The 14,962-nt window shown below is 39.1% G+C and overlaps 1 protein-coding gene across 9 annotated transcripts in view; it reads left to right on the top strand.

Annotated features, from left to right (window-relative positions):
- Positions 1-14,962, top strand: part of SUGCT (succinyl-CoA:glutarate-CoA transferase) — an 861,197-nt gene that overhangs the window by 442,101 nt on the left and 404,134 nt on the right. The window lies entirely within an intron of this gene.

Genomic DNA, 14,962 nt, shown 5'->3' with positions numbered 1-14,962 from the left:
ATTGAATGTTAGCAGCTTTGCAGCTTTTGGTTATTAACTCTATTTTGTCTTCTGTCTTGCAGCTGTCAAATAAGAGTGGCAGGTTTTGAAAAGGCAAGAGAGAAAGAAGTTAGAAAAAGGGGTATGCCCTCACCAGAGGAAAATGCTTCTCAGATATGATTAAAAGCTTTTGAGATAGCTACTTCCAATCCATTGAGAGCAGAAAACATGCGGATCAGGAAACTCAGAAGGCTCTTAGAGGTCTGAGTATTATTGCAGACCTAGAATGCTAATGTTGGAATGAGGTTATCAGTTCAGTTTGTTGCTCAGTCTTGTCCAACTCTTTGCAGCCCCATGGACTGCAGCATGCCAGGCCTCCCTGTCCATCAACAACTCCTGGAGTCTGCTCAAACTCATATTCATTGAGTCAGTGATACCATGCAACCGTCTCATCCTCTGTTGTCCTCTTCTTCTCCTGCCTTTAATCTTTCCCAGCATCAAGTTCTTTTCCAAAGAGTCAGTTCTTTGCAGCAGGTGCCCAAAGTATTGGAGCTTCAGCTTCAGCATCAGTCCTTCCAATAAATATTCAGGACTCTCCTTTAAGATTGACTGGTTTGATCTCCTTGCAGTCCAAGAGACTCTCAAAAGTCTTTTGCAACACCACAGTTTGAAAGCATCAATTCTTCGATGCTCAGCTTTCTTTATAGTCCAACTCTCACATCCATACATGACTAATGGAAAAACCATAGCTTTGACTAGACGGACCTTTGTTGGCAAAGTAATGTCTCTGCTTTTTAATATGCTGTCTAGGTTGGTCATAGCTTTTCTTCCAAAGAGCAAGCTTCTTTTAATTTCATGGCTCCAGTCACCATCTGCAGTGATTTTGAAGCCCCCCAAAATAAAGTCTCTGTTTCCATTGTTTCCCCATCTATTTGCCATGAAGTGATGGGGCTGGATGCCATGATCTTAGTTTTTTGAATGCTGAGGTTTAAGCCAACTTTTTCACTCTCCTCTTTCATTTTCATCAAGAGGCCCTTTAGTTCTTCTTCACTTTCTGCCATAAGGGTGGTGTCATCTGCATGTCTGAGGTTATTGATATTTCTCCTGGCAATCTTGATTCTAGCTTGTGCTTTGTAGGAGGAAGCTGTTCAAAATAGCTACTGGGGAGTGTTGTCCAGGTAGTCAGCTAGACCAGGAGGAGGGAGATGTCAGTGTTTTCATCATTTTAAATGCAAAGGCTAGGCTGAGTTTACTTAGAGCCATTGTTTTCAAATATATTTCTCATCCTTTTACTCTTTTGTTAAATGAAATATCAATACAGAAAACTGATTTTAAGAGCTGGTTTGGTTGATGCAGGGGAGAAGGTAGACCCTGCCCTCCTAAGCTTCATCTTTCCTTTTATAGCAGATTCTGAAACATCAGATTTCTTCCAGACCTAGTTTGGAAACCATACAATCACATTTGGAAATATGGTTGGTGAGCTCCCTGATCATCTCATTGCCCTGGGGCCAAGGAGAGTGAAACTCAGTCTAGTGATTCTCAAAGTGTGACCCCAGTAGGATCAAGATCACTGGGAAACTTATTGGACAGACAAATTCAATGTCAAAATGTCTTGGGTGGGGCCTAGCAGTCTACATTCTGTTTATAACTACAGTTGTCAAGACCATCAAATTTTGAGAATCATTACTAGGGCATTGGTTCAGATGTTTATATTTCTCAGACCAGTTGTATTGCTGGGTCCCCAGAGAAGCAGACACCAAAATAAGATTGAATTTACGAGGTTTCTAGCAGAGGAAACACCTGTGAGAGAATAAAGCTGGGAGGGCTTTCCAAACTCATGCACATCTACTCTGAATGAAGGAGAGAGGAAAGAAGATTGAGTAGAAACATTTCAGAATGTTAGTTCTAATATCTGGGACATTTTCATTGCTTGTTTTTCTCTTAAAAATGTTATATTTTCCTGAGGGGGGAAAAATTTGTAGGAGGAGGAAGTGTATATCGAGTAAATTTGGATTGTTTTCTGGTCATTGTCAACCGATCTATTGAGACACTATTTTGATATACTCCTCTGAAGAGTTCAGTTCAGTCCAGTTGATTCTCTCAGTCATGTTCGACTCTTTGTGACTCCGTGGACTGCAGCACGCCAGGCCTCTCTGTCCATTACCAACTCCCAGAGATTACTCAAACTCATATCCATTGAGTCGGTGATCTCATCCAACCATCTCATCTTGTGTCATCCCCTTCTGCTTCTGCCTTCAATCTTTCCTAGCATCAGGGTCTTTTCAAATGAGTAAGTACTTCGCATCAGGTGGCCAAAATATTGGAGTTTCAGTTCAATATCAGTCCTTCCAATGAACACCGAGGACTGATCTCGTTTAGGAAGGACTTGTTGGATCTCCTTGCAGTCCAATGGACTCTCAAAAGTCTTCTCAACACCACAGTTCAAAAACATCAATTCTTTAGTGCTCAGCTTTCTTTATAGTCTGACTCTCACATCCATACATGACTACTGGAAAAACCATAGCCTTGACTAGACGGACCTTTGTTGGCAAAGTAATGTCTCTGCTTTTTAATATACTGTCTAGGTTGGTCATAACTTTCCTTCCAAGAAGTAAATGTCTTAATTTCATGGCTGCAGTCACCATCAGCAGTGTTTTCAGAGCCTCTCCAAAATAAAGTCTGCCACTGTTTCCACTGTTTCTCCATCTATTTGCCATGAAGTGAAGAGACCAGAGGCCATGATCTTAGTTTTCTGAATGTTGAGCTTTAAGACAACTTTTTCACTCTCCTCTTTCACTGTCATCAAGAGGCTCTTTAGTTTCTCTTCACTTTCTGCCATAAGGGTGGTGTCATCTACATATCTAAGATTACTGATAACTCTCCCGGCAATCTTGATTCCAGCTTGTGCTTCTTCCAGCCCAGTATTTCTCATGATGTACTCTGCATATAAGTTAAATAAGCAGGATGACAATTTACAGCCTTGACATACTCCTTTCCCTATTTGGAACCAGTCTGTTGTTCCATGTCCAGTTCTAACTGTTGCTTCCTGACCTGCATACAGCTTTCTGAAGAGGCAGGTCAGGTGGTCTGGTATTCCCATGTCTTGAAGAATTTTCCACAGTTTACTGTGATCCACACAGTCAAAGGCTTTGGCATAGTCAATAAAGCAGAAATAGATGTTTTTCCGGAACTCTCTTCCTTTTTCCATGATCCAGTGGATGTTGGCAATTTGATCTCTGATTCCTCTGCCTTTTCTAAAACTAGCTTGAACATCTGAAAGTTCACGGTTCACATACTGCTGAAGCCTGGCTTGGAGAATTTTGAGCATTACTTTACTAGTGTGTGAGATGAGTGCTATTATGTGGTAGTTTGAGCATTCTTTGGCATTTCCTTTCTTTGGGATTGGAATGAAAACTGACCTTTTCCAGTCCTGTGGCCACTGCTGAGTTTTCCAAATTTGCTGACATATTGAGTGCAGCACTTTCACAGCATCATGTTTTAGGATTTGAAATAGCTGTACTGGAATTCCATCACCTCCACTAGCTTTGTTTGTAGTGATGCTTTCTAAGGCCCACCTGACTTCACATTCTAGGATGTCTGGCTCTAGGTGAGCGATCACACCATCGTGATTATCTGAGCTGTGAAGCTCTTTTTTGTACAGTTCTTCTGTGTATTCTTGCCACCTCTTCTTAATATCTTCTGCTTCTGTTAGGTCCATATCATTTCTGTCCTTTATCAAGTCCATCTTTGCATGAAATATTCCCTTGGTGTCTCTAGTTTTCTTTTTTCTTTTCTTTTTTAACTTTACAATATTGTATTGGTTTTGCAATATATCAAAATGAATCTGCCACAGGTATACATGTGTTCCCCATCCTGAACTCTCCTCCCTCCCCATACCATCCCTCTGGGTCGTCCCAGTGAATCAGCCGCAAGCATCCAGTATTGTGCATCGAACCTGGACTGGCGACTCGTTTCATATATGAGATTATACATGTTTCAATGCCATTCTCCCAAATCATCCCACCCTCGCCCTCTCCCTCTCCCATGGAGTCCAAAAGACTGTTCTATACATCAGTGTCTCTTTTGCTGTCTTGTATACAGGGTTATTGTTACCATCTTTCTAAATTCCATATATATGCGTTAGTATACTGTATTGGTGTTTTTCTTTCTGGCTTACTTCACTCTACATAATAGGCTCCAGTTTCATCCACCTCATTAGAACTGATTGAAATGTATTCTTTTTAATGGCTGAGTAATACTCCATTGTGTATATGTACCACAGCTTTCTTATCCATTCATCTGCTGATGGACATCTAGGTTGCTTCCATGTCCTGGCTATTATAAACAGTGCTGAGATGAACATTGGGGTACACGTGTCTCTTTCCCTTCTGGTTTCCTCAGGGTGTATGCCCAGCAGTGGGATTGCTGGGTCATATGGCAGTTCTATTTCCAGTTCTTTAAGGAATCTCCACACTGTTCTCCATAGTGGCTGTACTAGTTTGCATTCCCACCAACAGTGTAAGAGAGTTTCCTTTTCTCCACACCCTCTCCAGCATTTATTGCTTGTAGACGTTTGGATAGCAGCCATTCTGACTGGTGTGAAATGGTACCTCATTGTGGTTTTGATTTGCATTTCTCTGATAATGAGTGATGTTGAGCATCTTTTCATGTGTTTGTTAGCCATCTGTATGTCTTCTTTGGAGAAATGTCTATTTAGCTCTTTGGCCCATTTTTTGATTGGGTCATTTATTTTTCTGGAATTGAGCTGTAGGAGTTGCTTGTATATTTTTGAGATTAGTTGTTGGTCAGTTGCTTCATTTGCCATTATTTTCTCCCATTCTGAAGGATGACATGATCCTCTACATAGAAAACCCTAAAGACTCCACCAGAAAATTACTAGAACTAATCAATGAATATAGTAAAGTTGCAGGATATAAAATCAACACACAGAAAAATCTTGCATTCCTATACACTAATAATGAGAAAATAGAAAGAGAAATTAAGGAAAGAATTCCATTCACCATTGCAATGAAAAGAATAAAATACTTAGGAATATATCTACATAAAGAAACCAAAGACCTATATATAGAAAACTATAAAACACTGGTGAAAGAAATCAAAGAGGACACCAATAGATGGAGAAATATACCATGTTCATGGATTGGAAAAATCAATATGGTGAAAATGAGTGTACTACCCAAAGCAATTTATAGATTCAATGCAATCCCTATCAAGCTACCAACAGTATTCTTTTTTTTTTTTTTTCTAATTTTATTTTATTTTTAAACTTTACATAATTGTATTAGTTTTGCCAAATGTAAAAATGAATCCGCCACAGGTATACATGTGTTCCCCATCCCGAACCCTCCTCCCTCCTCCCTCCCCATACCCTCCCTCTGGGCCGTCCCAGTGCACCAGCCCCAAGCATCCAGCATCGTGCATCGAACCTGGACTGGCAACTCATTTCCTACATGATATTTTACATGTTTCATTGCCATTCTCCCAAATCTTCCCACCCTCTCCCTTACCAACAGTATTCTTCACAGAGCTAGAATAAATAATTTCACAATTTGTATGGAAATACAGAAAACCTCTAATAGCCAAAGCAATCTTGAGAAAGAAGAATGGAACTGGAGGAATCAACCTGCCTGACTTCAGGCTCTACTACAAAGCCACAGTCATCAAGACAGTATGGTACTGGCACAAAGACAGAAATATAGATCAATGAAACAAAATAGAAAGCCCAGAGATAAATCCACGCACATATGGACACCTTATCTTTGACAAAGGAGGCAAGAATATACAATGGATTAAAGACAGTCTTTTTAACAAGTGGTGCTGGGAAATTGGTCAACCACTTGTAAAGAATGAAACTAGAACACTTTCTAACACCATACACAAAAATAAACTCAAAATGGATTAAAGATCTAAACGTTTAAGACCAGAAACTATAAAACTCCTAGAGGAGAACATAGGCAAAACACTCTCCGACATACATCACAGCAGGATTCTCTATGACCCACCTCCCAGGATATTGGAAATAAAAGCAAAAATAAACAAATGAGACATAATTAAACTTAAAAGCTTCTAATTTTCTTGAAGAGATCTCTAGTCTTTCCCATTCTGTTGTTTTCCTCTATTTTTTTGCATTGATCGCTGAGGAAGGCTTTCTTATCTCTCCTTGCTATTCTTTGGAACTCTGCATTCAGATGTTTATATCTTTCCTTTTCTCCTTTGCTTTTCACTTCTTTTCTTTTCACAGCTATTTGTAAGGCCTCCTCAGACAGCCATTTTGCTTTTCTGCATTTCTTTTCCATGGGGATGGTCTTGATCCCTGTCTCCTGTACAATGTCACGAACCTCTGTCCATAGTTCATCAGGCACTCTATCAGATCTAGTCCCTTAAATCTATTTCTCACTTCCACTGTATAATCATAAGGGATTTGATTTAGGTCATACCTGAATGGTCTAGTGGTTTTCCCTACTTTCTTCAATTTAAGTTCAGTCTGGCAATAAGGAGTTCATGATCTGAGCCACAGTCCACTCCTGGTCTTGTTTTTGTTGACTGTATAGAGCCTCTCCATCTTTGGCTGCAAAGAATATAATCAATCTGATTTTGATGTTGACCATCTGGTGATGTCCATGTGTAGAGTCTTCTCTTGTGTTGTTGGAAGAGAGTGTTTGTTATGACCAATGTGTTCTCTTGGCAAAACTATTAACCTTTGCCCTGCTTCATTCCATATTCCAAGGCCAAATTTGCCTGTTACTCCAGGTGTTTCTTGACTTCCTACTTATGCATTCCAGTCCCCTATAATGAAAAGGACATCCATCTTTTTTGGGTGTTAGTTCTAAAAGGTCTTATGGCCTTCATAGAACCGTTCAACTTCAGCTTCTTCAGCATTACTAGTTGGGTCATAGGCTTGGATTACCATGATATTGAATGGTTTGCCTTGGAAATGAACAGAGATCATTCTGTCGTTTTTGAGATTGCATCCAAATACTGCATTTCGGACTCTTTTGTTGACCATGATGGCTACTCCATTTCTTCTAAGGGATTCCTTCCCACAGTAGTAGATATAATGGTCATCTGAGTTAAATTCACACATTCCAGTCCATTTTAGTTTGCTGATTCCTAGAATATCGACGTTCACTCTTGCCATCTCCTGTTTGACCACTTCCAATTTGCCTTGATTCATAGACCTGACATTCCAGGTTCCTATGCAATATTTCTCTTTACAGCATCTGACCTTGCTTCTATCACCAGTCACATCCACAACTGGGTATTGTTTTTGCTTTGGCTCCATCGCTTCATTCTTTCTGGAGTTATTTCTCCATTGATCTCCAGTAGCGTATTGGGCACCTACAGAGCCAGGGAGTTCCTTTTTCAGTATCCTATCATTTTGCCTTTTCATACTGTCCATGGGGTTCTCAAGGCAAGAATACTGAAGTGGTTTGCTATTCCCTTCTCCAGTGTACCACATTGTGTCAGACCTCTCCACCATGACCCGTCCGTCTTGGGTGGCCCCACATGTCATGGCTTAGTTTCATTGAGTTAGACAAGGCTGTCACCTGTGTGATCAGATCACGGGTTTATTAATCATTGCTCTGACCACAAGTCTAACTCCTATGGGAAAGCTTTTGTACTAGCTATTTCTTTGCTGGAATGTACTTCCCTCTTCAGTGCTTCTCCTTTGTGGCTAACCATTAAGAGTCGGCTTACTGTGTGTTAGTTGCTCATTTGTGTCCGACTTTGTGACTCCAAGGACTCCAAGGACTCTGTAGTCCACCAGAGTCCTCTGTCCATAGGATTTCCCAGGCAAGAATATCTGAGTGGTTTGCCCTTTCCTCCTCCAGGGAATCTTCCTGACCCAGAAATCGAACATGGGTCTCCCACATTACAAGCAGATTCTTTACCATCTGATCCACCAGGCAAGCATTGAGTTGGCTGGGAACATTTAAGCAATCCCAGCGCCCAGGCTCCACCACCTAAGCCCAGTGAAATCAGTCTCTGATTCCTTAACTACTCAAATGATTTTCATGGGTGGAAAAGTTGAGAAGTACTGTGATGTTTTCTCATGGGTGTTATTTAGGAGAAAAGATCCGTCCTATCCATTCAAACTAAATTAGCTGCTCTAACACTTTCTAATAGGACATATTACTTTCTGATAGTTTATTCTTGATTTATTTCTCTGTTTGTTTTGTGCTTTTTACCACCAAACAGAATATAAGCTTAATGAAAGCAAAGTTTTGTCTTGTTTATCACTTTGCCCGAGATCTCAGAATGGATTCTAGAGCTTGTAAGCACTTGATCAATATTAATTTATACTTTTCATGTGCCAAGCACTGTGTTAGGACCCAGGGATTATATAATAATGAATAACTGTAGAATAGCAACAGATACCCTTCCCTCTGCCAAAGTAGTGTTCTCTGTCTTCATTAAGCTCACAGTCTAGTGAACTACTTTTTTTCCCCCTAACATTTTATTCTATTCTGTTAAAACCTCCGAAAAGTAAAGTAGTTAAAAAGGAAATTTTTTATGACATAAAGATGTCAGTGGCATCTCTTCATTGTAGTTATCTGGCATCTCTTCTTTTCATTGTAGTTATCAGCAACACATTTACATGGTTAAATAGACTCAGTGATTTATAGAAGCTGAAATGACATTTCAACCCTGCCTTATAACAGTCTGAGCTGTGGTTTCAGGGCTCTGCAATCTCTTCAGTCTTCCCTTGCTGCATAGTGCTACCAAGGAACCCTGAGACAGTGCGGCGTCCTCCCCCACACAGCAGGTCCTCAGTGGGATCCTCCTGGTGGTCCAAGACCAGAGCTGAATCTTCCTGCTGTGGTTGGCCTGCAGGAAGTACTCTGTAGTCCCTCAATTCAGCCAGACAGACACATGAAAGAGCCCAAGAACACACACAGAGTAGACACATAAACAAGTGTACACTCATCCATTTTTATGGAAACAGACATAAATGGTGTGGGGGTGCCTTGGCACATGGAGTGTCTAGATTCTAGAGGGTTTAGTCAAGAGACAGTGGCTAAATCTTGACAGCAGAAATTACAATGAAGGAAAAGCTCGGCTGGGAGATCCAGACTAGGGCATTGCAGGCCAAATGATGATCCGTGTGCAAAGTCTAACAGGCTTTAGCAAACACAAGGCCAAGGCAAGTAGGCACTTTTTGCTGATCTTGATTCTGCCTGTACTGGAACAAGATGGCTTGGGGATTAGGTGAAGTCAGTGTTTCTTCACCCTATCTTTCCTCCTCAGAGAATTCACTATCTGGGTCAAGATAAGAGGGTAACTTGTATATATAACTTAAATAGAGCAGTAACTTACTCTGTCATAGTTATTGTTTCCATAATCTCAACTTTGACTAGCTTATGTGGATTTATTTCTTTAATCATTAAGCTATTAGAAAATCTTCGTCTAGAGCTTTGGTTTTGTAATATAAACTTATAGAGAGAAATTTGTTAGTTGATTGAAACCTGAGTGTGAACAAGATATATTTTTCAATATTTAGTATATATAGTCTGTTGGTTTGTCTGTATAAATGAGATGACAAACTCTTGGTTTGCCAGAGGTAGTGCCTTTCTACTTAAAAATATAGTCCTCTAGCGACTTCCCTGGGGTCCAGTAGTTAAGACTCTGCACTTCCACTGCAGGGGCCATGGATTAAATCCCTGGTCAGGGAGCTAAGATCCCAACATGGTGTAGCCAAAAAAAAAAAAAAACAAAAACAAAAACCAAAAAAAAGCATTTAAAATATTAATGCTTTAGTGAAAATACTGTAACACTTGTAGTTTCTCCAGGTATAACATCTACCTCATTATATTGTCTTTTAAATTGTTGTGTAAATACCCAAGTCACTGTTAAAGGCCAGGCTGGAATCCCAAAACATCCTAGGTGGTATATCCACACCTGCCTTGCACTTAGTTTAGAGCTTAAGTAAGAAATCAGCTCACTGTGACTCCACAAAGCAAAAAAGCAAGGCATTCAAATGTGATGGGTCAGGAGGAAGGCACATTTCTTAATGAATTTGTAATTGTAGATTTGTGTGAAAATGTACTTGCACTAGCATAGAATAGTGCAATTAGTTTGGTTCTTTTTTCTTTAACTAGTTTCATTAAAACAAAAAAACACCTGTTGTTAATTTTGCTGTTTATTTAATCATGAATTTAATATATGTTTATTATGTGCCAAGTACTATGATGGGCACTGAGTATATAATGGTTAAACTTTTTTTTTTTAAGTTTACAATTAGTGGAGGAGACAGGGCATTAAAAACTTCATAATTACAGGTATGGCCTTACTTGATTGATAAAGGTATAGGAGAGACTGATGTGGGGATATAATTTAAGTGGGGGATGGGACAGCTAAGTGACATTTTAGCCTAGAGAGTTAGCCATCTGCAGGATACTTTATATTTCAGAGTCCAGAAAATCTGCAAAACTCTTATACTTCATGTTTTACTTTCGAATCTAGGAGAGGAAAATGTACAGTAACTTGTTTTAGTTTTATTGGATTATTGGAGAAAGTATATAGAAATTAACTTTTCTGGGACTTCCCTGGTGGTCCAGTGGTCAAGACTCCATGCTTCCAAGGCAGGCAGTGTGGGCTCCATCCCTGGTTGGGGAACTAGGATCCCACATTTTCTCCTAAAATATGGTGATTGTGGAGGAAGCCTAAATAAAGGGGAATACTTTATTTTGTTTAAAAATTGTGATTTTATCCCACATTGTAATACCCTGCCTCCCAAATGAAGTATGTATATGTGTGTGTATAATCTTTTTCCTGATGAATATCGGGTAAAGACTGTATGTGCACACGAAATAAGAAACAAGAACTCCCACAGGCTAGAATATTTGAATAATTTCTGCAAGATGTAATAAAAATAGGACCTGATTTAGAGAGGTTCTGCTCAGTCTGCCATTTACAGCAGGGAAAGGAAATATCCACCTGGAAAGTAAGCAGAGAGAATCTTGAAGTGCCCTAGATCACCTCTGTGTTTGTAAAGACCAGTCCATGAAACTAAAGACAAGAAATCGTAAGGCACAGAAGTGAATGTTCCTCCTCCTGCATGTCTAATCTGGGAGAATTTCAGGAAACATAATCTTTCCTCTTTATATTTTGGTACTGAAAGTATTAAACAAGAACACACATGCACTCTCTCATGGAACTTACTGTAAATTCCAATCATGGACAAACATACACTGTTCTTTATAAGCATAAGAGGGAAAAGTCACTCTTCACTGACTTTATTGAGATTGCTTACAGAACCAATAAGCAAACATAAAAACATCCCTATCTTCCTTACATGGACAATAGATCATCACAAACTAAACCTTCACCTATAATCTGGTCTGAAAACGGAATCATCCTTGTCAAAACAGCCACAACTGGCAGGATCATGAAATATATACTTCACTGATAGAATCTAAAAGTTATTTCTTGATTGAGGACATATTAACAAAGTGTGTAATGGTTTTAGTCTCTCTCAACACATTGTATTTGAATTCCATTATTACAGTTCATAACTAGAACTAAAATTGAGTTACTATCTGCCACTAAACAATATAATCAAGTCACAGGGTCTTAAGAGTGTTTTTCATTAATAAAGGTGCTGCAAACATAATTCATAGTTTGAGTATTTGATAGTCCTCTTTTTGGGGGATACCAGTTTTTTATCTGTCCTAAAGATCCTCCTGAGAAATCTATATGCAGGTCAAGAAGCAACAGTTAGAACTGGACATGGAACAGCAGACTGGTTCCAAATTGTGAAAGGAGTACATCAAGGCTGTACATTGTTACCCAGATTATTTTACTTATATGCAGAGTACATCATGCAAAATGCTAGGCTGGATGAAGCACAAGCTGGAATCAAGATTGCCAGGAGAAATATCAATAACCTCAGATATGCAGATGACACCACCCTTATAGCAGAAAGTGAAGAAGAACTAAAGAGCCTCTTGATGAAAGTGAAAGAGGAGAGTGAAAAACTTGGTTTAAAATTCAATATTCAAAAAACAAAGATCATGGCATCTGGTCTCATCACTTCATGGCAAGAAGATGGGGAAACAATGGAAACAGTGACAGACTTTATTTGGGGGACCTCCCAAATCACTGCAGATGGTGACTGCAGCCATGAATTAAAAGACACTTACTCCTTGAAGAAAAGCTATGACCAACCTAGACAGCATATTAAAAAGCAGAGACATTACTCTGCCAACAAAAGCCTGTCTAGTCAAAGCTATGGTTTTTCCAGTAGTCAAGTATGGATGTGAGAGTTGGACTATAAAGAAAGCTGAGCACTGAAGAATTGATGCTTTTAAACTGTGGTGTTGGAGAGGATTTTTGAGAGTCCCTTGGACTGCAAGGAGATCCAACCAGTCCATCCTAAACGAGATCAGTCCTGAATATTTATTGGAAGGGCTGATGCTGAAGCTGAAATTCCAATACTTTGGCCACCTTATGTGAAGAACTGACTCATTTGAAAAGACCCTGTTGCTGGGAAAGTTTGAAGGTGGGAAGAGAAAGGGACGACAGTGGATGAGATGGTTGGACGGCATCACCGACTCAATGGACATGAATTTGAGTAAGCTCCGGGAGTTGGTGATGGACAGGGAGGCCTGGTGCACTGCAGTCCATGGGGCTTCAAAGAATCAGACACAACTGAGTGGCTGAATTGAACTGAAAGATCCACTCTGGCCAAATGTTGGGATAGAATTCATTTGTACTGCTTACAGCAAAGCCTTTTATTGAAGGCCTGTTCTTCTCCTGCCAGTTATTGCTTCACACACAAAATTAGGTGACTGGGTAAGACCAAATGCTCTGGAGTTAGGTTACTCCAACTTTCTCTAACCCTTTTGCCTGAGTTTCCACATCTCTATATTGAGAGACTGATAGTAAATAGCTCTTGCGTTGGGCACACTGTTAGTCCTATGCCTGTCACATAGCACATGCACAGTATATATTAGCTCTCTATCCAGAAAGGTTAGGAGAACAGTGATTTAATGTTGCCAATATGTGGCATTTTCTGTAACAGTAATTATTCTGACATTATTAATCTTTCCTAGATGTTGTCATTTTTCCCCCATAAAGAACCTTAGGTTAGCTCTATCTTATTTTTTATTGAAGTGTAGTTTATTTACAATGTGTTAAATTCTGCTGTAAAACAAAGTGACTCAATTATACACACATATAGGTACTTTTTCATATTCTTCTCCATTATGGTTTATTCTAGGATATTGAATCTAGTTCTCTGAGCTATACAGTAGTACCTTGCTGTTTATCCAGTCTATATGTAATGTGTGTGTGCTTAGTCATTAAATCCTGTCTGACTCTTTGTGACCCAGGGACTGTAGCCTGCCAGACTCCTCTGTCCATGGGATTCCCTGGCAAGAATACTAGAGTGGATTGCCATGTCCTCCTCCAGGGGATCTTCCTGATCCAGGGAGCAAACCTGAGTCTCCTGCATTGCAGGCAGATTCTTTACAGTCTGAGCTACTAGGGAAGCCCTCTATATGTAATAGTTAGCATCTGGTAACCCCAAACTCCCAATCCTTCCTTTGCCTGTGCCCTTCCCCCTTGGCAGCCGCAAGTCTGTTCTCTATGTCTGTGAATCTGTTTTAGTTTTGTAGATAGATTCATTTGTATCATATTTTAGGTTCCATATATAAGTGATATCATGGAGAAGCAAATGGCATCCCACTCCAGTATTTTTGCCTGGGAAATCCTATGGACAGAGGAGCCTTGTGGCTATGGTCCATGGGATTGCAAGAGTTGGACACAACTAACTTAGTGACTAAACTACCACCACCATAAGTGATATTACAAGGTATTTGTCCTTCTCTTTCTGACTTATTTCACTGAGTATGATCATTTCGAGTTGCATCCATATTGGTGCAAATGGCGTTATATCATTCTTTTTTATGGTTGAGTCGTATTCCATTGTGTATACATATGTACCACATGTTCATTATCCATTCATTGTCGGTGGACATTTAGGTTGTTTCCATGTCTTGACTATTGTGAGTTGTGTTGCTATGAGCATAGGGGTGCATGTATCTTTTTGAATTATGGTTTTGTCCAGATATATGCTCAGGAGTGGGATTGCTGAATGATATGGTAATTCTATTTTTAGTTTTCTGAGGAACCTCCATACTGTTTTCCATAGTACCTGGACCAACTTACAGCTCTATTTCATATATAGATATATATATGACTTACTGAAAAACTAAACCAGTAAAAAAAAAACAAACACTAACTTATTAGGAAAATACAATTTTTTGAATACAAAAATTGGCAGCCTGATAATTTGCTTTATAACATATTATCCTCAAATAATGGTTAACGGTTATCTGAAACTTTTGAAAACAGATTCATTAAATGAGAAGGTATGTCAGTGAAGAAAGATATACTTTGAAATACTCAAAGCCAAGTCAAGAACAAAAAGGTGAAAAAAATAGCCTGAAAATTTCTGTCTTAAGCCAGTATAAAAGTTTGAACTTTTATAGTTAATTTAAAGTAAAAGAATATGTAAAATAGCCAGTGGGAATTTGCTGTATTATCAGGGAGCTCAAACTGGTGCTCTGTGACAACCTAGAGGGGTAGGCTGGGGTGGGGAGTGGGAGGAGGTTCTTGAGGAAGGGGACATATGTGTACCTATGGCTGATTCATGTTGATGTATGGCAGAAACCAACCCAATATTGTAAAGCAATTATCCTTCAATTAAAAATAAATAAATTTTAAAAATAAATAAATTTTAAAAATAAATTAAAAGAATTTTTTTTTCTTGACAACAGAAGGAGATAGACTTTTCTTGGGCTCTAAAACTATTCTGTCCTACATGAGTAGATCTTTCTCTAATTCTTATAATAAATACATTTTAGTATTATATATTTATCTTAAAGTAATCATTTAAAAACCAAACTTCCTTGCCAGTGATAATTCAAAATATATCATCTCTGGAATTGTCTAATGA

The sequence above is a fragment of the Bos indicus genome, chromosome 4 (assembly GCF_029378745.1).
Source record: "Bos indicus isolate NIAB-ARS_2022 breed Sahiwal x Tharparkar chromosome 4, NIAB-ARS_B.indTharparkar_mat_pri_1.0, whole genome shotgun sequence".
NCBI lineage: Eukaryota > Metazoa > Chordata > Mammalia > Artiodactyla > Bovidae > Bos > Bos indicus.
The sequence above is the reverse complement of the archived record's forward strand: the minus strand, read 5'-3'. Positions and strand labels throughout refer to the sequence as shown.